The sequence below is a fragment of the Pteropus vampyrus genome, unplaced genomic scaffold, assembly GCF_000151845.1.
Source record: "Pteropus vampyrus isolate Shadow unplaced genomic scaffold, Pvam_2.0 Scaffold4, whole genome shotgun sequence".
In the NCBI taxonomy this organism is placed as follows: domain Eukaryota; kingdom Metazoa; phylum Chordata; class Mammalia; order Chiroptera; family Pteropodidae; genus Pteropus; species Pteropus vampyrus.
This window is the reverse complement of record NW_011888785.1, coordinates 4,773,527-4,799,331: the sequence shown is the minus strand read 5'-3', so window position 1 is coordinate 4,799,331 and position 25,805 is coordinate 4,773,527. Positions and strand designations below refer to the sequence as shown.

At 32.7% G+C, this 25,805-nt stretch overlaps 1 protein-coding gene and 1 pseudogene across 1 annotated transcript in view; both read right to left on the bottom strand.

The window, feature by feature from the left end:
• MEOX2 (mesenchyme homeobox 2) overlaps positions 1-25,805 on the bottom strand; it is a 64,799-nt gene that overhangs the window by 17,118 nt on the left and 21,876 nt on the right. The gene's annotated exons all lie outside the window — the stretch shown is intronic.
• LOC111743392 lies at positions 14,905-15,023 on the bottom strand (annotated as a pseudogene).

Here is a 25,805-nt window from a genome sequence, read left to right as displayed (position 1 = left end):
TCTCCTTTAAGGCAAATAGCAATGCTCTTCTTTAATTTTGTATAATACTTAGTTCAATGTGGAATCTATAATTTAATTGTGTTCATCTAACTCAAAATATAAGCTGAGTTTTAAATTTTTTTCATTACATATGAGATAAACATAAGATGTACTACACCTAACTTCAGCTGTCTGGACACCAAATCATTTAATGTCATGTAGAAATAATAATAATTTAGAGCATATCATTCCATTTTTCTTCCTAAAGATTCAAAACGTAATCAACATAGTCTTTCATTTATCCTTACAAAATCCCTGAGATGTAGGTTAGAAGACATTCTTAACATACTGAAGAACAAAATGTGTGTCTATAATGGAAAAAAAATTCCACATAAACAAAATAGTAGGTAATCATACCAGCTGTAGTAATTCATATTACATTTATTCTTAGCAAAATATCAACATAATCAAGATAAAATGGTACGTCTGTGCCTGAAAATTATTTCTGTGCTCTCATTATTTTTAAGCATGTACATACGAATAGCGATGTCTTTATCAGCTGGCATACAATGAAATCTATGAGACCAAATGAGAGAAGTGATATAGGAAAAATGATGGTTAATCAAAGGTTACGAGAAATATTTTAATTTTTTTAATTGACAAATATAATAATGGTGGGGTTTTATAAAAGATCTTTTTAGGCGACATTTGTTCCTTCATCCAATGATGCTTATGTATGCTAAATACCTCCAAAAAACATTTTTTTAGTGATTTTGTTCCTTTCTGTCTGGCTGGGGGAAGTCTAACTAAAGTTAAGAGAGACCTGCATAATGAATATCCTCTAGACAAGGCGCTCTAATATAGAGTTTGTTTTAACTCGCCAGAATCTAAGCTGGCCAGATGTAAAATTTTCTAGGTCTGGTAGCAGCAGCAATAGGTTTGCATCAAAATTTTGGCACACTGGCCATTACTTTTCCTCTGAGGGATCGCAGAGTATGTTTTACTGACGAGTGCACTGGCACTGCTGGAAATTCTTCAGAATTCACTGACTACATTTCTGAGCTTGTCACTTATCCCTGTGTTGACTGGCTATCCACCTTGGCTGGGCCGGCAAGGTTTTATCCAGTGCAAAAAGTGGTTTGTGAGATGTCACGAACAGGCTGACTGTACTTTATAGTAAACCACTGGGACCAGATGAGTTACATAATAAATGATGTGTGAGCTCTTACATAGGCCGTGTTTACTTACGAAATTACAAATGCCAACTTACCTGGCTCTAAGTAGGACCTGCCGTCCAACACCCACTTTTTTTAACTGCAGATTTGCCATCCTCCACGTCTTTGGAGAATTTAGCTATACTGGTATTGTCTGAACAAAATTTCCCAATGATTGATTTTTTTTAACTTTTCCACTGGCTCTTCTGGCAGACTGCAAAGTCAGTCACAGCCTAGACTATTCAGATAAGTCTCTCTCACAAGGATACATGTTCTCGCGTGAATTAAAAGTATTTTTTGCCAACTTGGAGCCATATTCAGTCTGAAATCTGTGGCTGATTATTCTCTGTGTGGGGACGATCTCTTTTCCCTTCAGTAAAGCAACTCTGAAAACCGACAGCAAAGCCAGAGCATTTTTTCTCATGAGCAACTCAATCTGAATGATTCATGGTTAACACATTCCCTTATATAAGCATGAATGAACAAATTCACATTGAGAAAAGCCTGTTAACTTGTATTTATTTTTGAAACCAATTTCCTTTAACTTTTTTGATATTCAAAAGTACTTCGAAAATACCACACACGCACACATATACAAACACACGTGCACACACACAAACAAACACAAAAACACACAAAACTTGAGCCAATGCTTAGAAGAATGGTCTCATGTAGTGGATCTATACACATGCGCATTTTAACTAGAAATATACAATGGGAGATTTACACATCAAGCGACTGGATTTAATCAAAAGTCTGGCCATAATTAAACATTTAAATCCAATAGCAACTTACTAAATGCCTAAATTCCAAACCAGAGTAGCTCATGACCTGAAATCCAGTGACTAAAATGATATACACTGTGCACATTTACATTTATGATAATCACAAATGAAATAAGTCTATAGTAATTAACATGACAAAGAGTGGGGGCGTGCTTCATTACTCAAGGTCAATTTACTTGAGGTAATTCTGTGGGCACTTTTATCTTTGTAATTGTGATTCTGTTCGTTTCTGGACTTATACTTCTTATAATATTGAATTAAAAATTTTTTTTGACTTTTTCTCCCTATACTTTCAAAACCCACAATTTGCTGACACTGAGGCCTTTACTACTATCACCTGACTGGCTTTTCTTTGGTAGAAAATGGGTGGAAGCCTTGGACCAGGCTTTTGGCAAATTGCACATCAGCTTCCATCTGTTTCCCAGCTGTTTCAACTGAGGCCAAACTCCCTCTGTTTTCTTCAACCTCCCATATCCTATGCCAAATGGTAGGTGTTGAGGGGGAAATCTGGAAACTGCCTTCCTTTCTTCCCTACAACCACAAACAAAATGTCGCCATCTGTACAGTATATCGCACTGTAAACTATTACAATTGTTGATTCTCCTCTCAGACACTTTAATGCACGTGTGGGGGCTCTCTCACACTCCCTTGCTGCTTGGAGGAAACATTGGCTTATGTGTTCAGGTAAAGTTGGCGGTCCCAGTTCCCTAACCTTTTGCTCCCTGGGACTATGCTAATGGAAGAAGTCTGCAATACTTCCGTGGAGGATAAAAATTGCCCTCCAAGGATCAGTTCTGTCTAGCATTTAGAACTTCTCCACATGTGACTTTTTATTTCCCCTAGTACAAGAGGATGCCAAAAGATAATAATGTTTTATTGAAGACAAGTAATGTAAGGGCTAGGTCTGTTCACTAGTGGCACAGAATGCTTTTTAGCAAAAGAGAAATATTAAAGTATGATTGAGTATATTTTTAGCTACCTTGGGTAAACTTATTAATTTGTTTAAATGAAGAACATAATTTACCTATGTCTGTAAAATATCAAAATATAAAGGAATGTCTCTATAGCTTAGACTAAAATGAATACTTATTTCATTTTCCAAAGAAAGAATGAATACTAAGCCACAGTCTCTTTTAGTCTTTTGCAAATTTGTGTACCAATGTTTTGTGAGCTATTCGAAGGGTAGATATTTTGTTATTATTAATAAAGCTATAAAATAGTAGGTATAAGAAACTAATAATTATCTTAACATAAACATAGGGATTGTGGTTGGTGTCAGGGAAACATAAAATAATCCTGCCGATGCTAGTAATTTTCACATTTAAAAAGGGAAATTGCCTCCTTTTGGGGGAATTTATCCAACTTGCTACCCTGGCTTTTTATGAGTGGGCATTTCAGCCTCTCCAGGTTCTTTCTTTCTTTCCTTCCTTCTCTCTTCTCTCTCTCTTCTGTCTTCTCTCTTCTCTCTTCTCTCTTCTCTCTCTCTCTCTCGTAAACAATTTTCTGTGGCGGTTCTTAAATCCTCACTGATCCACACACCAGATTTGAGAACCACAGCCATAGTGAGCTACTATTACTAATGAATGTGTCTATTACACACTGAGGTGTGTAGGGAAAAAATAGGATTGAAAACCACTATGGTAAATCTAGAATAGAAATTAGTACTAAAAACATCCACTATTTCCTGTACCTTTGATATGAAAAAAATAAAGCTATGATAATAGTTTTTCTTATAAAGCAAACCCAAATTTCAGACAAAAAAAAATTTCCATGCGTTAGTAAGAGTATAGCAATAATAGTAATGATAATAGTTGTATTTAACATGCTAAAATCATTCTACAGGCTGGACCAGTGATTGTAAATTAATAGATGTTCTCTTTCACCATCCAGCCTCCCTGCTCATTGCCTCCTTGATTATTCATAGTACTGTCTAATATGCTTTCAGGGATGAAATAAGTAAGATAAATCCTAATTTAGCAAAATTAAAGATAAGCTCTTTTTTTTATTAAATTTGTGTAGCCAATTGTGTGTTTTGAACAAATAACTTATAGAGGATAATTATTTCTGTTAAAGACATTGAGGTTCCTACTTGGTGGACTATAATGAAGATTAACTATGCATAATTATAAAATTATGTAATAGAATACTTACTATTATGTAATAGTAAATTTTAGTTTATAGATTTGTCTTTTCTCCCATACATTTGGGCTTATTTTTATATAACTAATTCTTAAAGTGAGATTAATCAAAATTTAGTATCCATGATTATGTCAGTATTTAGCAATAGCTACTTATGTAAGCAAATATTACAATTGGTAACAGTACAAAATTATGATTTGCAAAGTAATAATATAAAGGGAAAAATTATGATAACTTGAGATACTTTATAAAATCTATATATTTTTAGGTTGCATTTTAGAATGAGAGACAGAGACCTGATAATATCACAAGGCTAGGCTTAAATTGCTACCAATTTAATAACAGTGTGAATATGGATATGAATAACTTAAAAACATGTACCTCAGAATTTACATAAAAATAAAATATCCAGGTCTCTAAAGCCATCCACACCTCTCTCCTCTATAATTTTGGAATGACTGCAGTTGTAGGAATTATAACCAATTTAAAATAGGCTCCTAGTCAATAACTAATTTTAATCCCCTACTTTCTGTGCCCATAAATATAAGAATCCAGTTTCAGAAGTATCCAGCTTACAGCCTTTTATTAGTGGAGTCCCTTTGTTTTTAAATAGAGACTTTAAGAGTTGATGTTTTATTTCTTTTTACTTTGCCTTTTCTACTATTTATTCACAGAGTAGTTCTTTCTGATACAAATAAGATGCAAACTTAATGGTTCTTCTTCCTTGACATAGGTACAAAATAAAATATACAAAGAACTAACGAAGTTTGATTAAATTAATATCATGATTAATGCTGAACAATTCCAAATATATTTAATAAAAACGATAAATTTAAAAATTTAAAAAGAGGCCAAAGACACACAAAATGGGAATTCAATGCCACTTACTTGAGTCAGATTTGGGCATAGATTTAGTCTCAATAACAAGTTCAAATATTTAGCACAAAATTAAAACCCAGCACATGTCTTTGGGTAAACATAAAACTTTTCAATCTTGCTACACATTTCTGGGGTTAGAAACTGGTTACAAATGCCCAGAATTTACTTTATGCCTCTTGCTATATCCTAGAAAGAAAACATAAACTAAAACTACAGAAATATCATGACCATCTGTCCAACAAAACCAGGCACACGTAAATGCTTGGACTGTGCCCGAAAGCAAAGGACTTCACAAGGATCATCATTTGCTCTTCCAACGGGCTAGGAACCCCTAGCAAAGAGTTTTACACATGTGGCATTCCACTATTCTTCCTAATCATATTAATTTAAAAAATGCACCCTAAGCTAAGCAGGGTTGGGCCTGGTTAGTACTTGGATGAGAGACTACCTAGGAAGACCAGGTGCTATAGGTGTAAAAAATAAAAAACATAAGGGATTGTAGGCTGACAAGGTCCTGCAATCTGTGAGGTCAACCAAGGGTTGCCTCACCAAAAAAAATAAATAAATAAAATAAAATAAAATAAAATAAAATAAAATTAAATTAAATTAAGTAAAGTAAAATAAAATAAAATAAATGAAAGAATGCACCCTTTCTCTGAGATTCCATCAAATGGTCTTTGTTCCTTTCTTACAATACTTACTTACCACATTATGGATCCTTTATTTCCTCTACTAGAATACAAGTGTTTGACGTCAACTATTGTTCTCATTTATTCAGTAATTGGAGGTGCCACAATATGGATCCTTTATTTCCTCTGCCACAATATGGATCCTTTATTTCCTTTACTAGAATACAAGTGTTTGATGTCAACTATTGTTCTCATTTATTCAGTAATTGGAGGTGAATAAAGATAATACTGGCTTTCACATTTACACTTCAATACATGCAGAATTGATAGACAAGGGCCTGAAAATGATGCAAACCTCCGCATGCCCCCGCTTCCCCACGCACACACTGTTCATCTCGTATTCTGTTCGTATGTCAGCAAATGGTTTGGAGTTACATAGTGTTACTGTATCCTTGAGCAGATGAGAAAGAAACGAAATTCTTTTCAGAAATTAGAAACGATAGGTAACTTGGCAGTAGCCAGAATTGTGACATTTGTAATTTACAATTGTCAACAGGGCAGAAAGAACTGAAATTTCTTAAGGGATCACATGCCATACAGCTTCTGCAGTGAGGCGCCAGAAATTTCAGTACTAATCCTGATAGCAGCTTCCTAAATCCCTTGGACATGTAACGGGAGGGCTTCCATAAAGTTTATTTTATATTCTGGAAGACAAGTACATGTCTTCTAAGAGTGTGAGGGCTTGTATTTATACATGGATCTAAGCCTTTTTTGGTAAGTCACAATAGTAACGTTAGTATATTTTTATAGCGGTAACTCACAAATTATTGAGCTTGTCATTTATTTTCATGTCTGCTTTGCTTCTCTGTAATCTAGGTTCTAGATAATTTAATATTAAGAAATTTGCCTTATTCATCTTTATATCCATAATGTTAAACACCTAATTTTGAATTTCTTCTGGATCTTTGATCATGCTCTTCTCATGAATTACGATTCCAGTGGTAACTCTATGGGTCTTGTTCTAAAAATTTAAATGAACTTCAGCTTTAAAAAAAGAGAAAACATAACCCAATATTGCTTTATATTAACTTTTCAAAGCAATTTTGTACATCTTTCACATAAGTAATGGCAGAGGGGAACAGGTACTATTACCTTCATTTTTTATCTGTAATGATAACTCTAAACATGTTCAGATAGAAAAGTTCCAAATAAGTGTCACTGCTGTAAAATTTAAAACCCAAGAAATTAAATGTTATACCAAATGAAGGAACAGATTGCACAGATATTGTGATTCCTACCCTCAGCATTATTGATGTTTTGGACTGGATAATGCTTGTTACACTTATATTCTATGAGACATTAACATATTCAAAATAATTAAGTGGTGATAACTGTCTTGGACATTGTAGGATGTTTGGCAACATCCTCGTCTTCTACTCATTAGATGCCAGTAGCCACCCCTAACCCCACTTTAGTCTTGCCTGATACTATATAAGACTCCCAGTTCAATTTAAAATCCAGATAAACAATGAAAAATATGTTCATGTAAGTATATCCTAAATATTGCATGAGACATAGTTATGTTAAAAATATTTATCTTTGATCACAAATTCAAATTTAACCAGGCATATTGTATTTGTATTGGCTGAATCTGCCAGTTGAGAATCACTGAGTACAGATAATATTTGAGACAAGACATCAATAACTGCAAGTTACACAACTCTCTCTAGGAATGACCAACTTGATTCAGAGGTTAGTGTGAATGTCTCATGTGTAAATAACACTACCTTAATACTATAGCCAACACTTATCTCTTTCAAACCAATGACTAGATAGTCTGCAGATTAAAATTGCTCGAGAAGTATTTTTGTCACTGCTCATTGTTTCTTCAATACACCAAAGCACATAAGAGCTATAATAAATTATTTTATAAAATAATGATTTAATAGGTATGAGTTTTATAATTTGAATAGATTCTTACAAATCATTTATTTCCACCTGCCCTCATTTATTGATAAGAAAAATGAGACTCAGAGTGACAAAAGTTCTCATCAGAGGTCACATTACTGTCATGCAATGTCGTTAAGCCTTAAGTGTCATTCAGTGATAATACATTTGCTGAACTCCCTAAATATCCTTAACCATGGCATGGTCTTTTCATAAAACAAAGTTTTGAGAAACACCACCATTGACCTGTGATACTAAACATGGCTATGAAACTAAACTACACAAACGGAATCTTTATTACCCAATATGCCACATATCTGCTTATTCAACCATTAACCTTCTTTTTCTTCATCTTTAACAGAGAGTGAAAGTGAAGAGTATTAAGTAAATTATTTAGGACAGTATGTGCATATTGTGAGCTCTCAATACTCACTTGTAAGTTCTGACCATTATTTGGGGAGGACGGTGGTCTAGGGACCTCAAATTCAAATGATAGATTTGACAGACTTGGGAGTTAGAAAGAGGTTTTTTGTTTGTTTGTTTGTTGGTTGGTTGGTTGGTTTTTGTTTTTTTATAAGTGTAGGAAAATTTCATTCTGAAAACAGAACTCAACCTAAAATCTAGGAAGTTTAAAACATACACAGTAACTAGCAGACTTCTATTTTACATTGAAAATGGATGAATCTCTAAAAGGATCCGTGTGTTATGTTTGGCTAGTCTGCAAATGAAGTTGAAGGTTTAATTATAATTTTCCAATAAAATTGTTGAAGTGACACTTTACAGTGGGATCAGTGTATGAATTTTTGTTTCCTCTGAAAATTTTTTTGGGAAACTTAACCAAATCTGGCATACACGATAAACTGGAGTCAGATAGTGTTCCTGCATGTGTGTTTCTTTTCTTTTATAGAATCTTGCCAGACAGGTATATGGATTTAGGTAAACAGGAGTCACCTTCTGCCTTGATGTTAGCATATACAAAATGTTTAACACTCTCAAATGGTTGAAAAATCAGATTAGAAGTATTTGCAATAATTATTAAACCCACTGTCTTAAACGCTGTTCTTATTTGTTTGCTTGGAAATATTATCTACTTATAACTTTTTTACATAGAGGGTTTGAGAAGGAAACCACTTAGGTATTTTATAACCTCAGAAATAATGTACATTTGAAGATTAATGTCAAATGACATAAATTGATTTTACTATAATTTCATAGCAAACAAATTATAAAAACGAATTATAAAAATAACAAATAATACATAAAAGTAATAAAATAAAAAGAATTGGAAAATCCCAACCAACCTGGGGTTCTGGCCCATGCACTGAGCAGAAGTCAATCCCCTTTCGTTTTGATTGCTGTTGCTAAAGTTAAATGCTTTGTGATCTATTTCTCTATTGCAGCTGTGCTAGCAGGAAGGGAGACAGTCTCAGGGTAACTTATCAGCATTAAAGTTCACTTGAGATTGTTTTTGTAATAAGATTTTCCCAGTTAGAAGTCTAAGAATTTAGAACTTGCGTTAATGGAATACCACTTAATACTCTCCACAAATAGGATTCTGTTCATATTGGCTAAATAATTCTTACTTCCTAAAAAATAAAAATAAAGTCAGTGCTCTGTGATTAAACCAACTTGTGTGATTTAGTAATTCTCCAAATAATAAAGAACAAGCCTGATGTAAATATGTTGAGCATAATAATATGAAAATGACAAAGAAGTGCTGATGACTCCCAAAATATACAAGTCATATATCATCTCCTTATCATTATTATTACTAATTTTGAGTTGGGAAAAACTGCAATGACATTTACTTGGAAAAAAATCTGAAATATGAAATCTGAGTAGTGGGAATAAAATGATAATTTAAAAGAATTTTCAACAGTAAATTGTTAAAAATTACTGGTCTGTGCCATAAAGAATTTGCAAGCATAGGTGGTCTGTGACAAAGACCAGTGAAGCCAAAGTGGTTGCAATGGTCTAAAAGATTTTGAATAAGAGGGGAAAAGATGAGTTTATAAATGTTATTCTGAGAGATGAAAGAAGAGGCTGAGGTGGAAGGGACTGATTCGAGAGTCCCATTTGGACAAAGAAAGGTAACAACGACAGTCTAATCCAAGATCTGCTTGTCTGGGGAGAGAGGGGTATTGGGAACTGACAATCTCGTTCAACTGTGAGGCTCAAAAATAAAGTGTCATATATAAATTTATGCTGTAATCTATCTCTGAACCAGCTACTTATACTCTACATTCTATATTGAGAGTGTGGTGTGTTACATACAGACATGAATAGTTTATTGTATAAAATTCTATAAAATAGGTCAGTACGAGACAGTGCCTATCCTAAAGTAACTTACAATCAAGGCGGCAATAGAAGCTGCTTAAGATAAATTCACAAATAATTATAAGTAGTCATTTTGGGGATAACATTACAAAGGTTGTTTATTAAATTTTGATGTTTTTGGACACATAAACTATGGTTTGGGAGACTTTCTGGGAAATACCTGAATAATATCACAATTACTCCATTTCATGTGGGGCAATTATGTGATTTAGTAAAAATCACAAATTTGTATGTATATTTGCATATATAACAGACTTTATCTACTCATAAAACCTTTTTTTAATCCCACATCTGAAACATTCTGCATAAAGCCTAGAGTTCCAAAACACTTTTTTGAAAGCCTTAAATGCAATTACACATTTGGTATAGAAACATAAATTCTTAAATGAAATTATCATCTACACATTCATAATATTTTAGAGACTAAATTGAATGTAACCCTAAAATAATTATACTATGAAAATAATTTTCATTGAAGTTTGAAAAATAAAAAAAATCACAATTACTTTTGTATTAGATTATATTATTATATTAGAAATATATATTTTATATATAATAATAGAAATATCTTTTACTCCTATTTCTAATGTCTACCAAGATAGCATATGAATGGCATGGAGTTAACCTAAAGAGAAAGTGAAGATTTCATCTCAATCTGGCAGACAATTCATGGGTTGTTATTTACAGCAAATTAAGGTGTTTTATCAAACCTCGCAATTTAATGAATTTTTCACATGTCATAGATCACAGCCTATAACTTTGGAAACATTTCAAAAGCTGATAAAGCATAGATATTAAATAGCACTATACTGTGGAGGTAATGGAGCTTAAGTATCAACATTTTTTGCTGTACCTAATACCTATGAGTACAAAAAGAGTACACAATTTATTCCTAAAATGTAATTTTCCAACACACACAGCATATCCTCTGCTTATGTTGCAATAATTTTCAATCAGTGGAAAAAATCTTAACAATAGTATACATTTTTAAAAGTTTTACATTGATTACACAGAATTGTCATTATAATTAAAGCTGTGTAAGTTTTACAGCTTTACATATTGTTTACAGCTTTTGCATATTTAGATGAGAAGAATGGCTTGGGGAAAGTAGTAGGAGCTTTGAAGCCAGCTCTCCTAAGTTGGAAATGCATTATTGCTACTTACTAACTGTGTGGTCTTTTGAAATCCAGATTCTCCATTTACAGAATCCACACGTGATTGTTGTAAAGAGAAAAAATAGTAAATTTAAAGTGTGTATATCTGAAATGTAATACCAATTCAATAAATACACCTATTATTAGTAAAATTATTAAACTTAAAATGTATTATGAGAAAGATTTAATTAACTGAAATTTTTACTAAATCATTTATTAGTCTTTTAATTTTATTTGAATTATTAACTGTCATTTCACACCTAGCATTTGGTGAAATACATATTGATTTATTTATTTTAAATAAAATTGATTTTAGAAAGGAGGTGATTATATATTCTAGCTGTTTCTACCAATACATATTTTAAAAACCCAGCTGCGCTCGTAATTTCTTTGGCCAATCAACAAGGTTTAATTATGTTTCCTTTTAAAATAATATATGAGGTTTGAAAGTCTGTATGATTTTAATTCTTTCATAGTCTTTCTACTAAAAAGTGGAGTCAAAATTAATGCATACTTTTTTCTCAGTGTAATTAAATGGGATGCCAAAATAAAAAAGTGTATGTATATTTGTATGTGTGTGAGTACCTATATATTTATAATCTAACATTTAAAATATTTTATTTCCTTTTGTCATCATTGTTCACATATTCATTTAGTCAAATTCATGTAAATTTTGGTACATATATAAAGCACTTTTAGATTTTTAAATTTTCAATCACATGCAATATTTCAATACTCTTTAAGGATGTTTTACAATGAATTATACCCAGTTATGTGCACGTAAGAGGGGAGAAATGCTCTAGTTTGTATAATTTCCCACTTTCTATGATGTAAATATTCTCGCCATGGTGAATTTCAAGCCACTAAGTTAAGGTGATGTCAACTGGCTCTCAAACTTTCTGAAAATTTAACAATTTGCTACCTAGAGTCCCTACTAATGGGTCCCAGTACACCATTGTAACACCTTAGTATTTCACAAACTAAAATCTGGTATTTAGAAACTATCATAAAATCATGGATAACAATCTCTACAGTGAAACTTTCTGTAGAAGAAAGTTAGTTTAGCCCAAGAAGGTATGATTAGCTAATTTGGAAAGGATCTTAATGATTATATGACGGTCTTTAAAGCACTATTCTAAAGTTCATCTATGGAACTGACAACATTTTTATATGATTCATTAATCACCCTTCTTGCTGTGTTAATCAACAATCATTTCACCAAAATGGGTAAAGAGACTCTGTTTATGCCATTGAGAGCAAAAAAAAAAAAAAGGCTAGGAGTTGCTATATATAAGTGAAAAAGCTTTTTAATCATATGGATTACATAATAAGCCATCATTGGTGATCAGAGATTATTAGGGTATCCATCCATGATTGCCTCATTTGAATGTTTTGTGGTTTAAATGAAAAAATAGCTGTGCGAAACCTAAAACAGAATAACATATGTCAAGAAGAAAAGAGCATCTTTCAATATCTAAATATTGGAAATAAAAAATATAGAAATGGTCTCATATCAGTGGAAAAAAATACCAAATTTCCCACAACCGCAATAATATTTTTCTTTTAAGATGGTTATTGGAATTATTTTGTCCTTAAAATATTTCTGCTTTGAAATTACTTCAGGAACTTACAACTTAAAACAAAGATAATGTAAAGAATTGTTTGGAAAAAAACAATAGAATGCCTGAATTGTCAGGATTGCCAATGGGGAAAAAAAAGCATTTCTCACATGGTCTCTTGATTATCATGCTATTTTAAGTGGTAAACAATGCAAGGAAAATTTACAACGTAACTACTCTCTAGAAAGAGTTGGCTTGCAAACAGTAAACAGAAAGAAAATGACCACAAAAACATATGTAAACCTTGTGTTCTGCGGAATGTGTGAATATTTTTGTGTCACGTGCATTTTGTGTCACATTCATTTTAAGTATGTGCTTGTGTGTATGTACTAGTTGCAATTCTAAGTGAAAAAATTTCTATTTTTAAGCTTATATTTAATTACAACATCAAAAGGAATTTTCCACAATGAACACTTACTGTGAAATACTGGAAATAAAAAAAAGAGTGCTCGTAATTAAGCTCCACACACAATAGTAGCCACACAATAAATGTTTATGTCAAAATACTTAGTTTTCCAGCGATAGCTATGGAAATGAAAATGGCAATAGGCTTGGCATAAAAACCTCAGTGTTCATCCCTGTTTATTTATCTAATAGTTTTAATCCCTTTATTCTCAGTTTACTGCCAGTTTCATAGATTTCTTAAATGGGCAAATGAGATACACAGCAGTATGTTTATTTTACAAAATTCCTTATAAATAGAAAGTTTTCTTGAAATACAATTTGTATAGCACTTGAATGTATATTTTCACAATATAATTGTATTTTTTTCTCCTCACACCTCAGATAGAGTGACAGTGACTTTCTACTATCATTTTTCTCACATACCTATACATTTACTTCTTTCCACTCTAGAATGTCATTTCTCAACTGAAGAAGAGATGATCTTTATAAGACAGTTTAATACTTGAGTTTAATAAAGTATGTCGAACTCAGTAAAATCCATGATATTAAAGATCTGGGCTACTGGAAATACTATATTTGAGATTGTATTTTAAATGCTTATTATATTACAAACAGAGCTCCGTTGTGAACTTAGCTATAAAGCAATGTTTTCTCAAAAGAAGTACTCCATAGAATGCAACAAGGTTTTCATAATGAAAAGAAGCTCTGTAATTCATAATTATTTTAATCACCAATTTGAGAAGAGCTCTATTATTTTTCATTTAAATAAATCACACTGACATAAAATTAATAACCAGAGTATGAAAGAATGATTTAGTGAATCTGAATCATTCCCCTTTAAAATAATAATTGCTCTTAATAAGTGTTTTTTCTTTATTGATAGCTCATTATTCTCAAAGTACTATATTGAATGTGTTGTGCATATGTTAAAATATATTTGTCATAGTATATACAATTTATATGCAGTATTATCCACACATTTTGTGTGTTTTTATAGATGGGCATACACACCAAGAAACAAATATAACAAATAGATTTATTATGTAAAACAAACCATAACTAAGATTACACTTTAATGCTCATAAATAAGACTCGAATATAAGAAAAATTCCTTATTTTAGGTATTTCAATAGTTCTATAGGAAGAAAACTTTTATGTTGGAAGAACATCATCATTGCTCATTTTACCAAAAATCCAGGTTTGCCTCAGGAACCCACCAGAAGAGTATCTCAGTATAGTCTCTGTGCTTTCCATACTAAAACGGTGAGACATTTCCAGACATATGGCTCAAAAATATGTTTTAGCAAATTCTATAGCTAAGTTCAACAAGTTCTAAGATTCTGCTTATTATGCAAAAGTCTACTTTGATGGTTCAATTTCTTTGTCTTCTCATATTACACTATTTCCTTTCCTTAGCAATTTGTATGCATTAACATAGAGAAATCGCAAAGATCTTGATCTAGGTTCTAAAATATAAAGACAGGAAGCTCAATTTTATGGAACATGAAACTAAAGCTACTGTGAACAATTATATACTAGTGGCAATTCTAAGACTGAACATTTATAATCGTTTATATAACAGCCAACAACAAATCATGAAAAGTTTACTACTGCAATTTTCCTAAAATTTCTGGAACATAATTTCTCATTTTAAAAGATAATCATTTAACGAAACAATAGGAATTTTAAATTTTAATTAACTTGGAAAAAAACAATCACTTTTTCTAGTATTACCATGGATACATTAGCTTATTTTCTTACAAAGATATGACTTCAGAATTCTCTTTTATTTTATTTTATTTTATTTTATTTTTTTATGCTTACAGCACCTGGTCTTCATAGGTGGTCTCCCATCCAAGTACTAACCAGGCCTGACCCTGCTTAGCTTCCGAGATCAGACTGGATCGGGCATGTTCAGGGTGGCATGGTCGTAAACTCTTTTATTTTCAAACTCAGTTTACATACCATGTTTTGGAGAGCTCCTAAGACAAAGTCAAATAATGGAAACATAATAATCTCAGAAGAATTTTCCTCATCCGCTGATTAAATTGGGAAAAATCTGACCTTCAAAATACTATTAACATGGCGATTCTATCATGCCACAGATAATCCCACAGCATTTGAATTATCCTATTAATTTAACTAAATTAATACATATTGAAAACATATCAAGAATAGGTAAGCTTTGTCTCTTTTGTATTTAAAAAATCTTTAAATAAGATTTAATATAATATTGACTTCTTTGAATTATCATCCTTAACAGAATGAACAATAAATGTTTAAGATAAAGTAAAGCTGTTTTAAAAGTGAAGACTTTATTAGCATTACTTAATTGAATAACGAGACAATTTTGAATCATGCTATAATATAGGGAATTGCGTTTTTTTCTTTAAAAATATAACCACCTAACATAAAAAATAATTTTATGCTTTCATGGATGAGGAAAAAATAAACAGGAAAGTGAGGATCGCATCACACAATAAATAAATGACAGAGTTCATTTGGAAGGTTTAAGATGGCCCTCTTTGGGGAAGTTATATAATACTATCGGTATATAGAGGAAAGGATAGCAGGCCAGAGAAGGGGGTCTGGGTCCTTTATTGTTACCATTAAAGTCTTACATAAAACTGTCTCCACATTCCATAAAAATGCCATGGTGCTTCAGGAAAAATAGAGACTGAGACAATAGTTTATTTTGGCTGGAACTAAAGTTCCAGAACTGAAGAATTACTGCCAGAAATAGGAACCAGCTTTGAGAAAAACTTAAGTGAACTAGGATGCAGTGAAAGTGCTGCAGCATTAATACCCTAGTGCTTCGGGATCTGAATCAAGGATCCTTTGTTAAGAACCTTGCAACATAATTAATCACCCAGAGGAAGTAAAGAGGTTTGAGGATGGAGTCTAGTTACCCAGGGAATTCCCTTTCCTCTGGCACCCACTTGCCAGTACAGCTATAAAATAAGAGCAGGAATGTCTCACTCTGTAAATGATTAATAATAGCTGATTTACATGAAATTAAATTGTTCACTAGCTAAGCCACAATTGACCTGGGTTCTATGGAGGCCCTCCCACAATTCCCTGAATAACCTAAGCAAGTCACCATTTCTTTGGGCTTCCCTGTCCCCCTTACTTTTCCCTCTCAAAATGAGGAATTCTCCAAGGGCTGTGCTTAGTCTGCTATCTTCTATAAAGAATTTCCATACTTTAATAGTTCACCATTTTCAATGTGTCAATTGTCATATGAATTCTACTTAATAAATATTTATTGAAGAGGTACAAATTAACAAATTGTTAAGTAATATTTCATGCAACGTCATTAAGGTGATTATAAAAACAGTGTGTGTGGTGGAGATATCAAGAAAGGGATTTTTTTTCCTTTTAAATTAAAAATAACTCATTTTTTTTCCTTTTAAATTAAAAATAACTCATCTTCTGGCTTGGCACCAGAAGAAAGAGACAAACACCTTTGGATAATTAAAGAAGGAAAAAATCACACAAAATTTAGGAATCATGACAAGCAAGCTTCATGAGCAAATGACATTAATGATGGTTCTTAAAGAAAACAGAGAGCTTCTACAATGGGAGATGGCAGAAGAGGACTTTGTAGGGACGCAAAAATTTTAAGTTTAGAGACTAACTGGTAGGTGCTGAAAACAATGAGTATCTGGAATATGAAGTACGGGTGGGAAAAATGATGAAAATATCCCAGAAGGATAGGTTGAGGCCATGTGTTATCTTAAATGACAGGCAAAACAATTCTTTCTAAATGCTCAGAATTGGTGACCAGATAAGCTTAAGCCTACAGATCAAAGGTTTGAGGAACATTTTTTAGTATGGGTGGAGAAGCACTCAATCTGGTTGATTTTAGTTAAGCAAGAATCTTACAGAAAGCAAATATGAGCCAGAATTTGGAAAAGGAGAAGAGTGCCTAAAGGAGAAACCAAGAATTGTATTAAAATCAGAGTGAACAGAGGATGATTAGAGAGAGCACCTAGAATGTACTGAGAACACCAACTATCTCAAAGTGCTAGAAACAAGGATGTGAGTGAGAGAAGAGATGAGGACAGGGCCAGCCTGTGAGAGCCTTTGATTTCCATGCTGAGAGTTTTATCTTGATACTAGAAAGCCATCAATGATTTTAAAACCATTAAAGGGGAAGTAAAAGATTGGTTCTGAATGTCTAATTTTGGTATCTATAAATGGATTTGATATATACTCTGTCTCTACAGCTATGAAAATCGTCAAGCTCCTGTCCAGAGCAATTAAAGGTGGGGATCATTTACTATATCATCACCAGTGCATGGTAGGCACTGAACAAAAACCAGACAATTTTAGCTTATATCTGACGGTCAAAGATGGTAAGCTATTGTCTTTGGTAAAAATTTTAATACAATACCATTTCTAATTACTTTTTAAAAAGTAATTCTTTAAGAATACAATACATTCTACAGCATTCTTAATGTTGACATAATAAGAATACAATACATTCTACAGCATTCTTAATGTTGACATAATAATAATGTCTAACTCTTAAGTAGTACTTACTTTGTGCCAGACTGTATTATAAGCATTTACATTTATTGACTCAATTAATCCTTCATTTCAGGAATAAGGAAACTGAGGCACAGAGAGGTTCAGTAACACATGTCAAGTCACAAGGCCAGTAAGGCACAGAGCTAGGGTTTAATTCTGAGGAATCTTCTACCAGCAACTGTGCTCTTAAATATTGTACAAGACAATCTTGTCCAAGTAATTTATTTTGAACTTGTATCAAAAGAGATCCTACTGGAAGAAATGCAAAATAAGGAGAAAAGAACACAGCGAGCAACGTTTAATGACTTGGACCTTCCCAATCTAAAAACTTCAAAGCCATATATGATTTCGAAATTCTCAGGGTTTTTAATGACATGGGTGACCCTGTCATTAACACACCAACATGATTACTTGGTAATTTTGCTCCCCCAACATAAGACCACTAGACATCAACAAGCATATTCTGGGAAGAAGGAATGATCTAGAACCCATCAAAAGATTAACTCATCTTCTCACCCTTAGATTCTACCAACAATGGATCTAAACAATTCGCACAATATCATCTTTAAAAGTGTGGCGTTAATATTGGGTATGGTGATAGGGTGTGAGGCTTCAATTTCTTTGAACCTACAGTCTTCTCAGCAGTGGATACATTTTCTTTTAATTTCTCTTAAAGTTTGTTTTCAATTGCAGTTATATATTTTTTACTGCTCAAAGAAAAAAAAATAAAACACCCCTACATTGTTCAAGAATCAATTGTACATTAGGTGAACTAGTTGTGACTAGGGAAGTCTTAGAATGTCTTTTTAGAATCACGTCACAAAGTGTAAAATTCCTGTTTAATTACTCATATTTTCTAAATACTTTCACTAAGTAATTTATAACATTTTCAAAAAAATGTATGTGACATAAAAGTATGGAATATATGTTATGACATCTCTAAACACCAGTCACGTAAGCAGATGTTCTCAGCCAAAAGAAGTAGTTCCTCTGTGGAAAGCAACACTAACACCTCCACATTAGAAGGGAAAGTATCTACTATGAGTATAAAATGTATCATAGCCCTTGTAAGAAGTTAAATAACTTATATTATGTTACATATATAAAGATATTCTAAAGAACTACTAAGCCATCATAATTTTTTATTAAATTCACTTTTTTTAATATATTAAGATAATTGTTGATTCATCTGCAATCAAAAGTAGCACAAGGAAATACTAAAACAGTGAAATGACATATGGAAATCTACCCTTTACCCAGTTTTACCCAATGGTAATCTTGCAAAACTATAGCACAATATCGCAATCAGCATGTTGGCACTGAAACAGTCAAGACACAGAACATTTCCATCACAAAGATCCCTCCGACTGCTCTTTTATAGGCATACCCAATTACTTTTCGTCTCCAACCTTTCTTTAACTCCTAGCAACCACTAATCTGTTCTCTGTTACTATAATTTTTGTCCTTTCAGAAATGTTGCATAAATAGAATAATATAGTATAGAACCTTTGGAATTGGCTTTTTTCACTCACCATAACTCCGCAGGTTCATCTAAGTTGTTCAGATTCTTCAATAGTTCCTTCCTCTTTGGTTACTGACTCTCTTAACAGGGACTTTTACCAAGGAAAAGTTGGTTTGCTTGAGTAGAGCAGTTGTCTTAAAGTATTTTGCTTTGCGAGGCTACCCCTTTCCTGGAACTTAGCCTAAAGATAATGGACTTTCGTTGAAGCCTTTTTTGTTTGTGTTTGTTGGTGTTTTGAAGCTGCTGGCTTCCTCAGCTCCAAGTCTGGAACATATAAAGCAAAAGCAAACCCAGGGAACATCATGTCATTTCCTGGGTCACAACGTCTCTAGCCGTTCTGCCTTCCTTTCTCTTTCTTTCAGAATCTTCTTTAGTTCATTTTATATGTGACGTCCAGTGCTTTCAATTATTCTTAGTGAAAGGAAATGAGAAAAATATATTTATTCTATCTTTTCGGAAGCAGAAGGATCCAAATTTACTTTTAATATATAAACTTACTTATAAATTATACAATGTTATCTAGAAATAAAAGTGGTGTAGAAACCATAATGTTGTGTCTTTTTTGCAAGCAATTTCCATGTGTTTTTTTGCAAATATTGCACAAGGATTAGTGGTAGGAAAAAAGAAATGATCTTGCACTCTCTTGTGTGTATATGGAATGCAAATTTTATATCTATGTCTGTTATATGTCAAAGGATGCCTAACGTCTAAACCCAAAGTTTTAAAAACTTTAGAGTAAAGCAGGTCGCACTTATTTATTTTTAAAAGTTCCATGCAATTTAGGATCATTCTCTTTCTACAGTTATTCAAGTACTTAATTAGTATTTTATTAAATATTTGAATAGAAACTGTGCCAGACATTGTCCTCTGCACTTGCAGCTAAAGATTCAATCTCTGCAATTAAGTTTATGAGAGAAGTGTTAATAAATAACATTTATGCAAAATGACTCATTCTGAAAAATAAAAGTATGCAGGATAAGCTACAAGACTATTAGAGGAAGTGAATACCTTTCCCAGGGTGAGTAAGGATGGCTTCAGGGAGGAAGTGACATCTGGGCTGAGTCTTAAAGAATGAGTGAAATTTCTGTAGCTGCAGAAAGAAGAGTATTCCAGACAAAGGAAATAGCGAGAACAAAATCTCACAAACACAAAAGAGCACAGAATGTCCTTTCCTTCGGAAAGCAAAGCTCTCTTGGAGTTGAAGCTCAGCACATGGAGAAGGCTAAAGAATTGGAGAAAACTATTGGCAAGAGAGTGTGCGCTGTGAGCAACATGGAGTATGTTAATTCGAGGATTTTAATGAGGGAAGAATTAGATGGGTGTGTCCTAAGAGCAGAACCTGGCCTTATTCTTAGATCCTCTCCACCCTTCCTCTCCCCAAGGATTTCTCAATTTAGACACTACTGACATTTTGGAATAGATCACACTTTGCTGTGGGGGCTAACCTGTGCAGTGGAAGATTTTAGCAGCATTTTTGGCTCCTAACCACTAGATATCAATAGCATTCTACTCACCTTCAAGTCGTGACAATTATTTGTCTCTGGATACTGTAAATGTCTCCTGGGGAATAAAACCATCCCAGTTTGAGAACAATTGATCTTTTCTTAAGGTTTCAGCACTGTACCTGACACATAGTCAGTAGTCACTGAAAGATATTTAAATCAATGGCCGCACTTCCATTAAGAAAACAAAACAAAACAAAACAAAACAAAACAGAATGGAAGCATTGGGATAGACTGGTGAGAGACACTTATAATGATCAGGTTAAAAAAATGCATTTCTAAACTAAGAAATTAGGGTGAGGGAAATATTTAACAGTTGTTCAGAATGTAAAATTGAAAGCCTTCGATAACTAAATACATGAATAGCTTCTCTATTGGTAAGTGACTGTCTGAGAGCTAAGATAATTAGCATGGTTGAGAAAGAAAAATTCAAATTATTTCAATTTTCCTCTTGATAAATGAATATGTTGACACACTCATTCAATTGACTTGGTCACCCAGGCACCTACATAATAATGAACCTGAGCTTTAGACACTTTTTACTTTTTCAATCAACCACATATTTTATTAGAAGTACAGCACTTTGCCAATGGGAGGTGGTCAATCTACACATTATAAATGACTGAAGGGCTGTGGACATGAATCAATCACCCCAAAAATATGATCAACCATTTCAAAGTGGTATTCTTAAATGGGTTTTTCATTTATAGCTGGCCAAACACACACAGTTCCTTGTGTAGCACAGAATGCATTTATCATATAGCTGGCAATGATTAAAGCAGTGTTCTACAGCCACGAAAAAAAAGCCGTTCTCTGAAAGAAGATAACATCACAAAACCTAAGCTTGCGGTTTTGGTATTATTAGCACCACTCTACTCACCTGAGCTAATCGACAAATTTTCCAGTAACAGATAATAACTGTCTGGGGTAGAAGATATAGGTGCTGCTACCACCATAGTTATAGTTAATCACATAATATGAGATAACGTTACACAATGGAACAAGTCGAGTTAAATAGGGTAAAATGAACCAATTTTATAGCTAGACGGAACTTTGCGAAGTTAACTATTTTATTTTTATTTTAGACAAGACTATCCTTATACTCTGGAATTTAAAAGGACAAGATCATCGCTGCCCCATACTACAATTTATTCTCTTTTTTGGTGTTAAGTAAGAAAATACAGAACAAAAAAAAAAATAATACCACTACTGCTATTTGCCTTCTGGACTATTTTTGAAAAGGAAAAATAAAATGAACCAAAGACTGATTATTTAGAGAATTCTATAATTAGGAGCTTTGAGATTTTCAAAGAAAGGTGCCATATTAATGTAATACACAGTACTTTTTCTTTAGGGAAGTGTTTGAGCTTTAGTGTTTTTCAGTTCACCATTTACCTAAACTAAAAGCAGTTAAGTAGATATGGAAAAAAATGTTGAATCAACTCTACTTATAATCAATAAAAAAGAGCATATATCAAATAACTCTTAAAGCCTGAGGAAAATATCAGTTGTACAATATCCTAATGAGATTTTAACTGTCAGCAGATCAGAACTTTTGAATGATACCGGACCCAAAATGAAAGAATAAAGATAGGACTGGGAGAATTAAACATATTTTGTAGTTGCCAGGCAATATAATTTTTCAAGGTTGAGTAATGCATTAATCCCCTATAGGAATAAGCAGACTTTTAGTTTCCATCATCTTATACGCCAAATTTTGATATTTTTGGCTTAGAACAATGGAGCAAGCCCCCATTCCTTCAAACTTTTTCCACATCCTCTTTAATATCCACACTGTGCCGTGACTGAGAGTACTTTTGGTAATATATTTGTATTTCATCCTGAGATTTATAAAGAATAAAACTACTCCAAAGATCTATAATTGAATATATGCATATGAAAATTTAAAAACACAGCTCCGTCAAACTAATCAATATTTCCCATTATTAGAAATTAGTAGCCTGAGAGACAATGAATTCTTCATGTTCTGGAGATCAAAGTCGAAAGTATTATCAATACTGTGGGAACGGAAGCTTTAGAATTAAAAGGCCTGTATATCTTTTATCAAATAATTCAGAGATGTAAATTACTTGAGCCTCAAATATACCAGCATAGCAGTCAATCCCACATCTGTAAATAACCAAAGCTATATCTGTGGATAGAATATTAACTTTCTTATTGTAGTTTCCAATTATGAGAGCCACACAGAACATATTAGACTCTCTTTCGCAGCCACCAATTGTGTTTCGTTCAAAAGTATCAGAAATCTCAAAAACCAATATAATTATAAATTTATTGATGAGAAGTTTTCAAAAAGATGGAATGAACTAAGAACTCTCATCTTGTGGTCAAATGTTACTGTTAAGCAAAATAAATTTTCTATAATAATCTTTAAAATATCTGAATGGCATAGCACTAAATTTATTTTTAAAAGAATAAACGAACATGCAAGCTTTATGAAGACAGAATAACTGCATAGTGTTGGCGTCTTTAAAATAAGAACAGGCTTGTATCAGGCAGGCAATGAGAAACATGAGTACAGTAATGACATTATTCTCGTGTCACTGAGCTACCAGCAAACACAAAACAACTTGCTGTCTTGATTTCCTCAATTATACTCCTGATCCTTTCAACATCATCTACTTGAAAAAATATATAACTTAGTTAATAAGTTTATTGAAACAAGATGAAAATAATTTTTAGTTAAAATAAAAATTTTAGTGTGGGTCGTTTTATTTATTTATTTATTTATTTATTTATTTATTTATTTATTTATTTATTTATTTATTTTTAGTATTATGATTGTTAAAACAATAGCAACCACAGTTGTTGGTGCTCAAAGAGCTAATAACAACAGATAAAGGACATAGGTTAAGAGAGATTCACTTCATCATTGAGACGAATAAATTCCTTACTCAAAAATAAAGGGTGATCACAAAATATAGGGAAAATAGTAATGTATCACCGTCTGAAGTTTTATTTTAGGATACACTTTCAGTTTTCTTTTTAATGTCTGTTTATTTCCTTTGTACCTTACTTGCTTTTTGGTCTTTCTAAAAGTTTTGACATTTGCTATCTCTTTCTGTCCTGACTTTTACGTGAACTTTTATTTCCTTAGTGGATTGCTGATTAGAATGCATGTGCATTTACTTTAAGGGACTCATTTATTTCGAATGGGATAAATAAAAATAAAACATAACTCTGAAATTATATGAAATTAAATAAACAGAAACAAAAAAGCCCTCGCCAATCAACATTTGATATTTACTCCTTAACTAAGACCCTGACTTTCTAATAAAAGTTTTTATAGAGGATCAATTACCATTTGATTTAAAGTAGAATATGAAGGATTCTAAAGATAAAACAACTATAGAGCTAATTCAGTAGAGAAGTATAGGCCTCCAGACTTCTAGCCTTTCCTCTTCAAATTTCCTATGTTCCCACAATTCAGGCTTTCTACTTAAGAAATTTCCAAGGGCCCTGCAGAGTTTATTCTTGGCTTCGTCTCTATACTTTTGCTGAAAGTCGAGGTTTGAGGTTTGTTTGAATTCCTGCTCTGTGGAGAGCTGCTGGACTTTCTAGCAGGTGTAAAGACCCCACGGCTCCTTCTTCTGCATCTCATTTCCATTTATTAAATACTTTATCTTGGAAGATGAAGCAAAAGTGACTTTCGTGTTTCCTGGCAGCCTCCTGCTTCAAAGGACTTAATAGTGATTTGTTTATTTCAGAGGAAATGGAAATCAGTCAGTGATGACAGATTTATTGGTTAAGTGGACATCACACACAAAAAAACCTTTTCTTACAGTTCAGGCTTCCTTCTAACCACACTCTAAATGTTCAAGACAATGTTATATATTTTGGCAAATCAAACCCATGTGATTTAATACAGTCAGATTTGTGAATTGATATGACTTCCTCCATATAAATTTCCAGAATAACTTAGAGAAAAGAAAATGAGCAAAGGAAACTAATACTATTCTAAATTAAGAGGGGATGGGGGGAAACATCTTAATGAATTGGCAACACTGACTGTCTTTAGGAGAATAATTGAAAGAATAATAAAACAAAAGTGATGAATCGGATCACTTACTTGATGATATCAAGTAAGATACCTGGGATTTAGAAAGAGCACTTGCAATACAGGAAAACCTTCAAACTCCAGATCATGAAGTAATTTCAACTATAACACTATAGATTTAACTGTCATAATAATCACTGAGAGAACACTTCTCAATGTTTAAATTTTCAAAGTTAATTTTAAGAGTGGTCATCAAATCCAGAATAACCCAAATTCTTACTCCTTAATGAATGACTGATTTCACCAGGAAGTAAAAGTCACGCAAGGAAGACACTGGGATCACATCAATGGAAATTCTCTGTCTCCCTGATTAAATTTTTAAAAAAACAACTAACCAACCTTCAATATTCATTCAAATCAAATGGACAGTGGTAATTAAATTATAATAATGCTAGTCTAGAAAAGTAGATTCATATGCTATTTTTGCCTTTATTGTAGAAAGTGACTAGCTAAACAATCCTCAAAAGAAAAATTTTAGTTATCTGACATCTTAACAAATAAACAGGATGACATTTTCAAACAGCAGATTATAAAAATAAGAGAAAGATACTGAATTCGAACTTATTAGTTTCAGTTCAGCATACATTATTTTAAGGGTGCCACTCTCTGCATCTCAATTTTCTTCTCTTTAGGACTGAAGGGGTAATTTTGATAAATTCTCGAATCCCTTCCAATTCTAACTTTCAATGAATGTGCTTAAATACATCCTGCAGGAAAGTCTTAACAGCTCTCAAGATAAAGATGGAGAGAAATGCCAAGAAGACTAAAGAAAGAATACCTAGGGAGGACGAAAAGTCATTCCTCTTGTTTCCCAATATTCACCTACACTCAGTACTTGCGATATGGGAGAGCTAATAACATCACAGTCATGCGTATGTAAATTTACTCTACGATGTCTCCTATGGGCCTAATTTTCCCTTGTCTTATCAAGATGACATCGATTTCGTGCCAAAAATAGTACAGAGTATTTTACCAGGTAGCAAAATCTCTTACCTTTCACTCTGATTTTATCACATAATATTTTTTCTCTTTTTTAAAATAAAAATTATTTATTATTTATTTATTTATTTTATGGTGACATTG